A 13,178-nucleotide genomic window follows, 5' to 3' on the forward strand; every position below is an offset into this window, starting at 1 on the left:
CTGACAAACAGAAAAGCAAACATCACAGAAAACATTACCTCTTTGGCAGATGCAACAAACATAGTCACAAAACAACAACACATACCAACAATTGTGGTCAAAGCTTGAGGAAAATATTCACTCCGACCTCACTGCATAGTAAACTGCATTGGCAAAGGGTGGAAAGTGATAAAACTGATTTAATTGTGCTGTGATTCAAGGGTAATTTATCCTCTAAGAAGTGTGTTTATAGGCACTGAATTTTATTATATGATACTGATATCCCTGACAAAAGCATATCAGACACAGAGCTCACAGAAGGCAGAGCTCACCAGAGCAGCCACTGAGCTCTAAACTAATAATTGTTTAGCACAGTTCAGCATAAACTGGCCACTGCTGCTGTGTTGACCGACATGGTTTGTTTGGCCAGGGGAATTCTGGGCAAAAGAGTTCAGACAGAGAGGGGTGACGTGGGGACGCAGGAACAGCTGTGTTTGGCAGAAACGCGTGTTGAGTTTCTTCCCTGCATATGCTCCAAGAATTCCACAATGCGATGCAAAGCAATCCACACAAAAAAAAAAACACACACACAGAGAAAACACTGGGCTAGATGATGCAGTTTAATAAGTGGACGTTGGATGAGAGGCAGTGGACTTCTAGGGTTGTTGGCCACCATGACGCAGAGGAGTTCTGAGAAAGCACCTGCTTACATAGAGACACAGAGACACTCCAGAAGGACCAAACCTCAACACAACCCCTCTCAGTTTGGGTTTTTCCACTGCAGGAGAAGCATACTGTGAAACATACTGTTCTTGCACATAAAATGGAGCAATTAAAGCCACCGCAGATCATCTTTTCTTCACTTTTCAAATGTGCCCGTTGGTCTGTACAGTCTTCCAATATGTGCATTAGTTTCCCCGAATCGACACGTCATGTAAATTTATATCATGGTTTAAGATGGCTTCCAGTCTGGTCACTGGCAGTCGACTTCTTGAACGTCAGATATGACAGAGCGGGTAGTAAAATGTTGTGGTCTGAGCTCATCGGGAATACAGCTGGAGAACAGACGAGGAGTGGAACAAACAGTGAACGTGTTGGTCTTGTCATCACATTAAAACAGAAGAGTATAAAACCTTTGGAGAGATATGAGTGGCTTCCTAATGGCCATCCACAAGGGGCTTTTTTAAGGTTGTTGATTCTAAATTTTTGAAGCCTAGCAAGGATAAATGATAGCCAGTGTTGCAGTCAAGACACAACCAAGTCATGACCAAGAAAATCGATTCCAAATAACAAAGAATTCCAAAATTTTGATTCCAGGTGACTAATTTACTAAATTAAATTTTGATTCTGCTTATTAAATCCTCAATTCCACTCTCTGTTGCTTCAAGTTAAACCATGCACTGCAAACACCTATCGTGTATTGATCTGGCTATGTGTCTGCACCTATAGACATGCAAGTTGAACGCATGCCTGTCTTCCCGTCTCTTAATGCATTTGTCATATTAAATTCTGAGTGTTGAATTATTCTCAGTTGATCTACTCAGCTGTTTAAGTCGCTTGACTGACAGGTGAATAGCACAAATTGTGCAAGTCTTGTAACAATCACCACAATTTAACAAATGCTATGCTACAAAATGCTTTATGGGATATTCTCTGTCATTAGAGTAAAGTAGCCCAAACAAACTGTTACCTCTGGTAACATTTACTAGTGGTAATTAGTGTTACACGCAACTCTGTTGTGAAGTATGCAAGAAGACACTCAAAGAATCGGAATAGAGACAGAACCAAAATTGCTAAGCAGAATCAGAATCACTGAAATCTAAACAATACCCAATCATAGTCAAGACCAAGCGCTGTCACTGTGTTTATTTCAGTGCTGACATTAGCTGAGGCTGCTGTAACAGAACTGCATATACATTAGCTATGTAGCTTTATGTGGCATGTCTTGTCATAGAAAAAAAAAAAAAAACTTAGCGAGCTAGCTTTGCTGGCATCACTTACACTAGCTTACCTTTCTAGGTGATGATAAAAGTTACATTGTTCCAGCTGTCGCAGTAAGGGTTGTATTTCAGGTTTCGCATAATGCTATGCGTTTTCATTTGGACGCTGTTTTGCAGATGAACTCTGCAGTTTAGGTGGTCAAATTTTATGACATACTGTGTTGACATCACCTCCCAGACAGCCACAGCTTCTTTTCCTGTCTGCAACATTCACTTTCTTGGAGTGCATATAAAAGAGGGTGGGGATGGGTGACAGCTGGTAAAGGTAAAATTTAGAGTTAGAAATTAGTCAAATTATTGATTACATTTGAAGCAGGAAGTTTTATATCCAACTATAGTAATGCACAGACAATTTGGTGATATCCCCACAGCTGTGATCTTGAAATAAAATCCTGAGTCCTCTTGTCTGAGAAAATTCAGCTGATTCAGAGAAGAAACACTAGTGACAGCACACACAAGATTTGTAATCCATGTTCACAAACAGTTGTGTAGCAATTTAAATAAACTAAAATGATTTCACCCTAAGCCATGTCAGAGTTTCCGTAAACTTTTCTCTGCCTCAGAAAATGAACATGACCTACAGTAACTTTGGATCTGGCTCACCTCTGATAACTCTGTTCTTAAACAAACATACACAGTGTACAACCTGATTCGACTACCTGCCTCCTTTCAACACCTACCACTGCCAGTGTTAGGTGGTTACCCATGATTCTTGGACATCTAACAAGGAAAACAGAAGAAAAGCAAGAATTTATTAGTTACAGCACACTTCACCTTAATCTTATCTGGCATTTTATTTGAACTTGGAGCCAAAATATGGAAACTTGTGTCAGACCTTATGTAAGAGAGTTTTCTGATCATATTAATGACACAAAAAGCGTCATATTCCACATTCAAGGGACATCTTCTCATGCTCAGATAGGGCTGATTATGTTCCTTCGGTGAAAGGGGTAATTCTGAGAGATTTAACAGCACGTTGCAGATGAGGAGCAGGCTTTCTGTACATCATCTGTCCTTTTTCGAGCCTTCTCACACAGAACTTGACTTGACATTTTGTCTCCAGTCTGGAACAAAACTTTCCATGAAGCTGAATCTTAATTGTCAATCAGATATTTTTCCACGTGGGCCTCAAGCCTCGGGACCATCCAGGAGCTTAGGCTGTCAGAATGAGTCATCTTCTCGGTCTCATCTTCAAACAGATTTTACAGTCATCATGTGTTTTACGCGGTGAAGCCATTTTTGTTTTATGACTACTGTATTTGAGTTGGATGTATTATAACTTTTTAATTTTGTTTTATATACATGTCAGCCTTTTTCTGGGTTTTTGATTGTGCTTGAACATTTTTATTGTTTTAAGTCGTTATAAATGTCTCTGAGGCGCCAGTCGCACCAGTAGAAGCAGAAGAGTCTTCAATAGTAGTAGTAATAATAAAAAGCAGTAAGCGTAGTGGTTGTTTACAGAGTAAAACAGTACACAAACATGCAGTATCACTTTTATTCTTGGCAGAAAAATAAAAAAACTAATTTTGGTAGAAAGCATGTATAATGTGTTATACGAACAGAGCAAACTCACACTAAATTGTTTACTACGTTCAGTCCTGTGTTACATAATGACTTCAGAGACTCATTAATTCTGAAAGGGGGGATAATGATGGATGGTACTGTGATGAAGCACATCCAGGACAGCAAAATCCACAAAAGTACTGGAGCTGCCAGTTCTAAAGAAAATTTATGTTCTTTTTCCTGGGAAGGACTTACAGCTGTGGAGCAATGGAAAGACAGATGCAGGAAGATAGTGACAGATGTTGAAAAACAGAGACACGGTGGAGTGACATGAGCGTAAAAATGTGTTCATCAGGTCTGTATCAAACTAGCATGCAACCAACTAACTGACAGTGTTTTCAAAACCTGTCTTTCCACTCCATTTAGTGTCAGAGGTTTGTACAAATGACAAACCTTTTTTTTTTTTTCAAATGACCAGTTTGTAGAATTTAGTGGCATCTGGTGATGAGATTATTGATTGAAACCAACCGAATAGCGCTTGCTTCATCCTCTCCTTCCGAGTGTGTAGGAGAAACTACAGCGGCCGTGAAACTTGGAAAATGCAAAAGAACCCTTCTAGAGCCAGTGTTTGGTTTGTCCATTCTGGGCTACTGTACAAACATAGTGGTTGACCATGGTGACCTCCATGGATGTAGTCTGTCTCACCGGATGCACACTGCGGGCATCAGTCCTGCCAATGGTCTATTGTTTCAAGCACTATCACAGCGTCGGCTAACTACTTTTTTGAAGTCCCCGGGAAAGAAGACCACCCTCCAAGCTGCAATCCTTTCATGCCGAAAAGGGCAATTTAGTGCCTGGGCCCAATGGCACAAACGTAAATAAGCTATAAGCTATTACCTTTTCTTTTTGAAACATGTCTCACCTGTGACAGAAATACATTCGTAGCCATGGGGAAATGAAGCGTGGAGGTTGGACTTTTGACCACACAGCCAGATAAGTTGAGTGCAATGCCACGGACCGCCCCTGGAGGAGTGGAGGGGAGTGGGGAGAAGAGCGAAATGGGTGTTGTGTTGTGTGTTGTGCCCACACCTTACAGAGACCTGCTCCACAACATCCCAGGTGTTGCTGTTGACAAGCAGACCAGTTCTGAGCTGACAAGCTCCAACAGGCAAAACTCTGCCAGGACGAGGAGAGGAACATGCTCCAAAACAAGCATAGTCAAAGAGGATGAACAATGTTTCCAAGATGTCAGACTTTTTATGAGAAGATTTCGGCCATATTATCATCACCATCTTGTTGCTGATGTTTACATTCACTGAGACAACTTCAAAAAACACACTACAGAATTATTTCCTGGGTGTCTATGTATAGATTAAATAACTGTACATATTGTTTCATTTTATTTTGTTTTAAATTTTCTCCTATTCTAGTGATGAAAGTACAACTCTCATTTCATTGTGCAACCCTGTGTTATGTAATGCTAATAAATGATTTTGATACTTTGATAAATTGTACACAATGGGCCTTTTTTTGCAATCATAAAAGATACACTTGTGTCTCATAAATTTCATGGACGCATAAAGAAATTGGAGCACAAATGTTCCTTAGAAAAAGACATTGGTCTGTCGTTACCACAAGAAATATCACTACAGAGAACATGAATAAACTCAAAGAAAAAAAAAGAGGTTTTGTTTCTGTTCGTCAAAGTCAGGAGGGGTTTTAAGATGAAAACAATGGATTGGCAGCCTCTGGTACAGGCTCATGACCTCCCAGATGTGACATGCTTCATTAAAATCATAACATGTTTTTACTGAATTTCAATTAGTCTTAAGTCATTTCAACTCCCATAATGTGTGCTATGGTCCGTGCTGTCACCCACAATATTTGATTTCTGCCTCTGGACCTCCCAAATATTAACCTCCTGAGTCTCCTGTGTTCTTGTTTTGCAGTTCGACTTCAGCCTAGTCTTGATAAAATTCCCAACCACCACATGACCTCTGCACTGGTCCTGTGGCAGTGCCAAAGACTTGGTTAATTTCCTCTCTGTGGGAGATTTTGCAGCCCGTCCTCACCAGAAAAACATGGGTGTCGGTTGCGAGTGCAGGTAGGTTATTCCGACTGATATATCCATTATTGCTGACCATCAACCCTATTGGACGTAGCAAGTATGACAGGAGAAGTATAAGGAACAACAAAGTCTACAATTGGACTAGGTTAAGTGGCTCAAACAAGCACAGGACTTTCGCCCAGGAGATGGGGGTTCAATTCCTGTTTAACAAAAAGTAAACCAAGAGGAATGTGAACTTGTCAGTAACTTAAAGTGTCAGTTATTTTCATCCAAACCATGATCTTTTCCTAAACCTAACCAAGTAATTTTTGTGCCTAATCCTGACCAAATTGCATGCATTTTACAACATAAACTGCGCGCGTGATGTGAGATATGTTGTTGCGCAAGTGACATCACTTCAGTCACGTGACATAAATGCATATAACCAAGTACTTTTATTACCTAAAACTAACCAAGTAGTTTTTGTGCCTAAGCCTGAGCAAACTGTGACCATTTTACAATTTAAACCACAAGTGTAATGTCACAAGAGTTATGTTACTTGCATGATCTAGATAAGGTCTGGTAAGCCTGTTGTTGCTGCTGCTCCGTGATTTTAACAGTTAAAAATTCTGGCTTGTGATCGCCAACTGTGGGACACCATATTATCCAACTTATTCAGCAATGAGCTGCCTTTGTCAAACTGTGACACAAAATAAGTGACAGACCCGTTTTTATTGGGTCATCGAGGGGCAGAGTAAAATGTAAAAATAAAAGCAAGGACTGTGAGAAGATGAAATTAGAAATTATTCCTATATCAGTAACTGTGACTCTGACTAACATTTCTCTCTTTGACTAAATCAATCAGTCACAGAGACATTTGCAGAGGAACACAGACCTCTGAATGGATCCCTCCACTTTGACAGCAGCGTTTTGAAGCCTGTTTGTCAGTCAGACACAAATAATGAGTTCCAGGAAAGTGTGTGAAGCAGCATCCACTGGTCCCCTCAAAGTTGCGTCAGCAGGCCTGTCACGATGGCCTCACACTTGTGTCAGCAGTCTGATCTCCGGTAACTCCTTACTACTCACTGCAAAAGAGACAATGCCACAACGAGTGAGTTGGTTAGCTCAGACGTCAAAGTCCAACCACCACTCCCAAAACATAATTTATGGTTTTCTGAGAGACAGAAACAAGTTTTTTTTCCTTTATTCTCCCCCATCAGACTGGTCGTCTGAGCCAGATTTAAAATATAACTGCACTTGTAAATACAGCCATCCACCCACTATCATAATTAGTGACTATCAATTACAGAATGGAAAAAAAAACCACTTCTGGTTTGTGTTTTATACCATGATAACATATTGGATGGCTCTCGTAACAAGAAACAGTGCATGTCAAATGAAGTCCAGATACAGCTAGAGAAACATTCCATTAGAGTGAAAGCTGGTCATATAAAATCAAGCATAATTACACAAAAAAAGCAAACACGACATACATTCATCACAGCTGTCTGAGCCTCATGTGTAAACCTAAATGCGAGTCACTATCAGACTTAAACAGGAAAACTGACAGCTGAATTATTCGACAATGGCCTACATACTCATATGGTCTGGAGTCTTTGTGAAAAAGGAGACAAAATATGGGAATAATAAATGAATTGTTAATAAAAATGAGAACAGCCACCAGTCAGCTGTCAGCAAAATTTCCAGGGTAAAAGCCACCAACCCAAGTCTAGAAAACCTGTCTCACACTCGACGTTGGCTTTTCTGTCTGGGAACTAAACCTTTCCCAGAGTCCCTACGTATCTCTGCGCAAAAGGCGACGTGCAAGGGACTTTCAAAGTCTGGTATAATAAACTCACGACCACAAGCTGGGACTTGGGCATGGTGGGGAGGTCTGGGCTGACATTTGTCTTGGCACGAGCATTCAATGCCAACGCAGATAGCCCACTGACATCAGTAACATGGGAAAAGTGGCCTCAGGGCATCCATTGAGATGCGCATTCCATTTGGCTCTATGAGAACCCATATTAATGACATAGCACTGGCAATGAACCTTATTTACAAAGTTGCAGCTGCAGAGGATTTGAGTAAAGTGATAGCCCTCTACAAGTCTGATTCCATTAGTAAATGTGGCAGCTACTTATGCATAGCGCTACTTGACAGATTACACAAATACAAAAATCCTACAAATAATAATAGAGTCAGCACACAGAAAGTGTCCAATGCAAAAACTGTTTATTATCATCACAACTGACAGAATGATTTTCAGTACTACTCTACTACACATCATACTAATCCTAACCCAGTAAGATGAAGAGCACTGTACCCGTCACTTGTGGTCATCATAAACATTTTTTGTATTAGGAGCTTTCAGTGTGCAGACTGTATCGTTCTAGTTCGTGCTTCCTGAAAAGATTTGAAAAACATCTACGTTTAAAATAGTTTGAAGAGATTCCACAATGGGAATATATTATCTCAAAGGACCAATTTGTAGGATTTAGTGGCATCTAGTAGTAGTAGTGACCTTGTTTCACCCTCCCTTTCCAAGCATGCAGTAGAAGAACCTACTGTACGGGAGCTACAAAACTTAAGCAAAATGCAAAAGGCCGTCTCTAGAGTTAGTGTTTGGTTTGTCTGCTCTGGGCATCTATAGAAACAAGATGGTGCAACTTGGCAACCTCTTCCCTCAACACAAAAATTCTTATTTTCAAGTGATTACAAACTAATGAAAACATGTTTATTTATTCAATTTCTCCCACACTCTGCCAATAAATCCTTGTTCAATAATGAGGAATGGAGATGATTTTTTTATATATATATTTGTTTACGTATACACATCATTCATTTTTCCCATCTTTTCATTTACATTTCTCATTCAGTTGTATACACAGCCCCTATCTCTAATCTTTGTGTTAGCTGTCTACAGGGAGGTAAACATGGTGGATTTGGTTGCAATATGTATTTTTATATACTCTCTGTATTGTTTTACTCTTCAAATTCAGTAAAACTGTCACGGGGCAGCAGGACACTGGAACAGGGGAAGAAGCCAAATGCAGACAGTTGAGACAGCAGGTTGAAGTTGTTTAATGATGACAAGAGCTTATTGATAGATACAGGTAGAGTAGGTGGAGAACAAGCAGGCAAGTACTGGTGAACGTTACCATTCAAGAAAACAAAGCTCACAAAATCACAATCCAAAAACAAACGTAGCAACGAAGACAAACTGACAGAGATGAGAGAAAATGGGCGAGTTAAGTATCTGCAGCGCTGACGAGGAAATGAGGTGCAGGAGAGGAGCTGGGCGGCGGAGGCCAAGGCAACTGCAGAGCAGATGATGGAAGTGGGAACAGGTGTGGAGAGGGGGCGAGGCAGACGGGTGATGTGGAAAGGAGGGAAAGTCTGAGGACATCTAGTGGAAACGGAAAATGGCAATGAAAGGACTCATGGAACCAGAACATGGCTGGAGATAAGAGACCGACTGTGACATTCACTTTATTTTCTCTTTATCGGGTTGATAACAATCTTTCTAAATCCTGAGAAGAACATGTAAAACAAATATAGCATGCTTTATATACCTGTGTGTTAGGTAACAGGAGTTTGATCACGATGGCAGCTATGGCCCTCTTTAAAGAAAGGGCTTTTGGTCTTTGCAAATTTCTATCTTTAATCAGTATTTGCTCTGTCTCCACTCCTGTCACCACTCCACTTTGTGTCAACAGTTGACTGTCATGAACTAAAGAGCACAGGTTGATGACAAATACAGATGAGTTTTAGCAGCTGTGGTATGTCACCAGCAGAGTGAGTATGATTTAATAATGAAACTGTGCAGGCAGCAGATCCAGTATTCTAACCTTCTGCAGAAATACAGCAGAGTCATGGAGGTCTAATCAGTTCATTCACCTCACCCCAGTTTAAACCATATCTGGAGTGGAAACTTGGTCTGAATTTATGACCAGATTTCAAGTAATAACATGGCCCTCTGTTTGCCCATTTGAAGAGACTGGCTTATTGTATTGTATGCACAACACATCTTAACACTGTCTGTTAAATAGCCTGCCCAAACGCCATCATTTTCAGTCCTGTTTCTGCAAGTGTGATGGATGCATCACATCTGTGCACTGTGCTCTATGGAATACCCTATAATTAATGGCCAGTGCATTAAACTGAGGTTAGCAGTTACAGGTAGGGAATCCATTTTTCTCAGAATTGGGAGAGGTCAAATGAGTCTAGGGTTAGTTTTGCGTGCTTGATGGAGACAGAGCTACTGTAGCTCTTCTTTTTCAAAGTTTTTTTTGTCTTTCATTGTTGAAAAGAGCCTGACAGAGACAAGAACTGCTAGTGAAACGATTTATGGCCTCTTCCAACTAAGATCCAACACATACTGTACTCTGCAGTATGTGATACATGGAGAGGGAGGCGGTTATATAACAAAAAGGAAAACAGAATTACGTGATTCACTCACTGACAATGACATACTGTAGGAACACCTGGAAACTATCAAGATTTAAATGTGTTGAATATGTCAAAAACAAATATTCTGCATTTTAAAGGGATAGTTTTTTGTTTTTGGTTTTTTTTTTTTTTAAAGTGGGGTTGTTTGAGGTACTTATAATAGTGTATTACATGCAATAGATGGTAATCAACACACGCCCAGTACTAGAAATAGCAGCAGTACTGGTGTGGGAAGCTATGCAATTAAGTGGTGTGGACAGGGTGAGCAGCAAAACATTAGCCGCCTAAAAAAAAAAAAAGCAGTATCAGTTCAGTCCAGTTATCACTTTAAGCGTTGAGAATAATAGTTAATAAGAGTAATTATAAAAACTATTTCTTCCTCTTTACTTCTCATGCAGATTGTCAGCTAATTTACATTTCTATGTTTCTTACATGAATATGAAATAATGCAATGGATGACTTTGCTATTTACCTACATTTATTCAAAATACAGTCCATCTGTTTCAAATACTTTTCAAATTACTGCAGAAATTAAATACTGTACTGCATGCATATAATTCAAATACCCTATGGTACAGCTTTACCTTTCTGTCAGCCACATAAGCCAAATATTGCTGTCTCAAAAGCCAACTTTACCTTGCAGAACACAATAACACAAACAAACTTAACCAATCATGCAAACTCCTGCGTTCTGCAAGGTAAAGTGTTTTTAGGAAAGGAGTCTGGTTACTTTGGAGATAGCAATATTTGGCTTGTACAACAGCAGTTCCTCTTGGAAAAGGATGTCTGATGGCAAAGTAAAGTAGGGAAAATATTTTTAGGCCTTTTGGGGCCTTCTTTTAGAACACATTTTGTTGCTGACCCTGTTGACAGGGAAAATTGTACGACGGGGCGTGCCGACCGACATCAACTGTACTAAATACATTGACTATGGATAAGTACCTCACACAACCCCACTTCAAAAAAACCAAACTTGTTGCACCCTGTCTCACTTCTATATTCGCAGAGGGTAAATGTTTATGCATTGTTTTGATCATGGCTGTCAGGACATCAGACTGATTGGACATACCGAGAGCCCATAGAAGGCTGGGGTCAGTTTCATCCAAACTCTCAGAGCCTCTCACAGACAGAAAACTTCAACAAACTCGAGAGGTTTGCCAAACTGTTCTTCTTCTGTGGATCACTGGTTGTGTACTCACACAAACCCTCTGAGGATAGAGCTATTTAAACAGACAATAACACTGGCCCCCAAGCCCTGTTTATTTCAGCTTAACTTTCCGCTTGTCTCACTGCTCCACTCAGAACAAAGTGGTGACAAACTCTTCTGTCGCTCACTGGATTCATACGTTCAATAAGCAGGGCAATAACCGGCAGAGGAGGTACAAAAGAAGCAGCCAACCATTATCAGCATGTGATTATGTGTCGGCTCCAGTGTGTGATGTTGGAAAACAAAACTGGGCTTTGAGTGTGCTCTGTGTTATAACGTCTATAACGAGGTTCTCTATATTTAGACTGCTTCACTGACAGCAGGTTTATGAAACAGTTCTTCAGGCACCCATCATTAGCCAAATATTGGACTCATGGGAATCTTCTGAGGAAAGTCATGTAGGAGTACAGAATTACTGTTTTTTTACCAGACCTGATCATTTAGGAGAAATGTTTAACCTTGAGGGCCTCTTCTGTCCCCAGGAAATATTAAGAAATTTTACATGTTGCACAGTTACATGTAGCAGATGCTTTTATCTAAGGTGACGTACATTTGAGAGTAAGGATCTAATCATAAGAGAACAATATGAGTGAGTGCCATGAAGCAAAGTTCAAGTCTGATAGGACAGAGGTGCCTACAGAAAGTACAAGTGGCAATACATGGAGTGCATGAGATGCACTGGATTTTTTTTTTTAAGAATAAGGAGGATGCGGCATTTCCAAAGGTACAAAATATAACAAAAGATATACAAAGAAGAAAACAAGGAAAAAAGGCCACTCATCTCCCAGTTCATCCAAAAAGGAGCAAAGAGGTTGAGCGTGAGTGGAGCTGAGGCGGCTGGATGAAGCCCCTACATAGTGGCTAACCACCTGTCAGCACCCACCTGTCATTTAAAACAACAACTCCCATGATTATGCGTAACTTTAAGCTGTAATATAATTTAATCTGGTGAGTTATATAAAAAGTCACCCCACATAAAATTGTCATGAATGATGAAATTGGCTATAGAGACCAAAACCTTTTTTGTACCAGTCTGTAAACATGTTTATTTCTGCTGTAAAGTTGGCCATTTTAATGTGGGGGTCTCAAAGCATTGACTCGCTTTGAGGAACTGCAGTTTTTTGGCACTTTGACTGCATTTTTCACCCCTGAAGGTTTCTGACTTGCCAAATACTTGCAAAAGCAATGATAGTCCCTTTAACCTCGGCTGGAGTTTGTTTTTAGTTTTAATTAGCAAATTGTACTGTTTTGTTTAAGGCACCTCGACACAGCCTCACAGATCCACTGGTGTGGCTTATTAACATTAACATATATCAGTAACCATTACATTAAGATTCAGCTCATAATAACCACCCAAATCACTCTCCCTAAGAAATGCAGAACCCTAAAACTAAAGACTAAAATTTAAATTCTAATTTTAAAGGTCCAGTATGTACGATTTACCAGAACGTTTTTGGGAGAACATAACAGAAATGGAATATACCATACATAGAAATGTTGCAGTTAGTGTACAATCACCTGAAAATAAGAATTGTTGTGTTTTCATGAGCTGTTTATATCTACAGAGGATGTGGGTCCTCTTTCACAGAAGCTGCTGTGCTGCCCCTCTACGTTTCTACAGTGGCCCAGAACGAACAAACCAAACACTGGTGAGAGGGTCATTTGCATTGTTTTCAGTTTTGCTGCCACCATAGGTTCTCCTACATGATTAGAAGTGTATAGTGAGATGGGGTGCTTGTGATTTGCAAGATCACAACTAGACACCACTAAATCATAAACACTGCCTCTTTAACTGTAAAATCAGTTCTTGCACAATGTTAAATGCAAAGAAAAAAGCATAAAAAACTAAACAAAAACTAAACAAGATCAGATGTGATGAGATGGCCCAGCATCAGTGATTTAATTATGAAAACTTGATTGATGAAGGTCTTCTGTTGGAAATAAGCTTGAAAGGAGACAATAATAATTTCATAACTTACTGACAGAGACA

The sequence above is a fragment of the Lutjanus erythropterus genome, chromosome 1 (assembly GCF_056507025.1).
Source record: "Lutjanus erythropterus isolate fLutEry1 chromosome 1, fLutEry1.hap2, whole genome shotgun sequence".
Taxonomy (NCBI): Eukaryota; Metazoa; Chordata; class Actinopteri; order Lutjaniformes; family Lutjanidae; genus Lutjanus; species Lutjanus erythropterus.